At 33.2% G+C, this 2,500-nt stretch overlaps 1 protein-coding gene across 1 annotated transcript in view; it reads right to left on the bottom strand.

Moving 5' to 3' along the window:
* pdgfrb (platelet-derived growth factor receptor, beta polypeptide) overlaps nucleotides 1–2,500 on the bottom strand; it is a 55,346-nt gene that overhangs the window by 52,457 nt on the left and 389 nt on the right. The gene's annotated exons all lie outside the window — the stretch shown is intronic.

Below are 2,500 nucleotides of genomic sequence, written 5' to 3' on the forward strand. Positions count from 1 at the left end.
TTCCTCCCACAAGTAAATTCTTATGTGTTTGGGCTTTACATGCAACAACCGGTGAGAAAGCACAGGGGACCATTCAACTAAACCATTAGTACTGCCATACAACACACAAAAGGAGACAACAGCGCATTACGACACCTCACACACACACACACAGCAAACGCAACGTCTCTACAAACTCGCTCTAGTAACAAGTAAACAAACCTCTCTTCAGTTTCACAGCATGTGTAAAGGTGTTCAAACACTGACTGTAAAACTCAGATCCGTTTGCTCTCGCTGAATTCAAGACATTGTTATTTAAATGTGACGTGTTTAACAGCAGATATCTTCCCACTCGCCCAAACAAACCAGAGGATGCAGAGATACAGAATTCTCACCGGAAACACAGATTAAGACAAACACAAGCTTTCTAATGTGCATCCGTCACTGCCCACATCTGGAGCTCTCAGACGAAGAACATCTGAGTAACAGAATGTACAAAAACCTTCAATAACACAGATAAGGTTCCTCAAAATAAGATCTTCAACTGAAGTTCGGACTAACCAACTCATTTCTGGACAATTAGGGGCTACTATGTTTTTTTGTTGTTGTTTTTCTTACATTTGCCACTGTAATAACATGGTATAACCATTGTATTACTATATATTTTGGACATTTACCCTGTTAATACCATGTATTTATCCATTCATCATGGCAACACCTTAGTAAAACCATGATATTAGCATGGTTTTATCCATTTACCATGTTAATATCATAGTAAACCCATTGCAATACTATATTATTGGAAATGTATCATGCTAATACCATGTTTGTTAGCATTTACAATGCTAATACCATGTTTTTAGTAATTTACCATGGTAACACCATAGTACAACCATGGTATTACTATGTTTTATTTACATTTACCACATTAGTACCATGTATTTAAGCCATTTAATGGCAACACCACAGTAAAACCATTGTATTACTATATTTTTTGGACATTTATCATGCTAACACCATGTTTGTTAGCCATTTGCAATGGTAATACCATGTAAACACCATAGTAAAACCATGGTATTACTATATATTTGGACATTTACCACATTTGTACCATGTTTTTCAGCCATTTGTCATGGCAATGCCATAGTCAAGCCATGATATTAGAATGTTGTTGGCATGTACCATGGCAATACCATAGTAATCCATTGTATTATTATCATTTATTTACATTTACCATGCTAATACCATGTTTTTAAGCCATTTACAATGGGAATACCATGTTTTTAGTCATTTGCCAATTTAATACCATAGTAAAATAATGATATTACTATATATTTATTTAATTTACCACATTAGTACCATGTATTTAAGCCATTAAATGGCAACACCATTGTAAAACCATTGTATTACTATATTCTTTGGACATTTATCATGCTAACACCATGTTTGTTAGCCATTTGCAATGGTAATACCATGTAAACACCATAGTACAACCATGGTATTACACTATTTATGGACATTTACTACATTTGTACCATGTTTTTAAGCCATTTAATGGCAACACCATAGTAAAACCATTGTATTACTATATTTTTGGACATTTACCATGCTAATACCATGTTTTTAAGCCATTTACCATGGGAATACCATGTTTTTAGTAATTTGCCTTTCTAATACCATAGTAAAACCATTGTATTACTATATTTTTGGACATTTACCACATTAGTACCATGTTTTAAGCCATTTAATGGCAACGCCATAGTAAAACCATGATATTATCATGTTATCTTGACGTGTACCATAGTAATACCATGTTTTTTTTTATCCATTTGCCATTGTAATACCACAATTAAACCATTTTATTACTATATTTTTTGGACATTTATCATGCTAACGCCATGTTCGTTAGCCATTTGCAATGGTAATACCATGTTTTTAGTAATTTATCATGTAAACACCATAGTACAACCATGGTATTAATATATTTTTGGACATTTACTACATTTGTACCATGTTTACAGCCATTTGTCATGGAGATGCCATAGTAAAACCATGGTATTACCATGCCTTTTTTACTTTTACCATGGCAATACCATGTTTACAGTTATTTTCTATGGTAATACCATAATAAAACCATTGTTGTACTATATTTTGGACATTTACAATGTTAATACTATGTTTTTTTTAGCCATTTGCCATGGTAACACCATAGTAAAACCATCGTATTACTACAGTATATTTTTGACATGTACAGCACCGTGGCATTACCATGCTTTATATATATATATATACATATGGCCCATGGTCATTTTGATCTACCATAATAATACAATGGTTTTCCTCCAACTAGCTTGGGAGCACTACCATATACGTGCATATAAAGGTACATAAACGTGCCAAAAGTTCTTCAAATAAAGAGATTATTCTACCTCATTTCTGGAAAATTGTTTTGCATAAAAGTGCATAAAAAGTATTTTGCACCAAAAAGGTTTCCACAACCATAACAAGCCAAAGAACCCCA

The sequence above is a fragment of the Xyrauchen texanus genome, chromosome 19, assembly GCF_025860055.1.
Source record: "Xyrauchen texanus isolate HMW12.3.18 chromosome 19, RBS_HiC_50CHRs, whole genome shotgun sequence".
Classification (NCBI taxonomy): Eukaryota; Metazoa; Chordata; class Actinopteri; order Cypriniformes; family Catostomidae; genus Xyrauchen; species Xyrauchen texanus.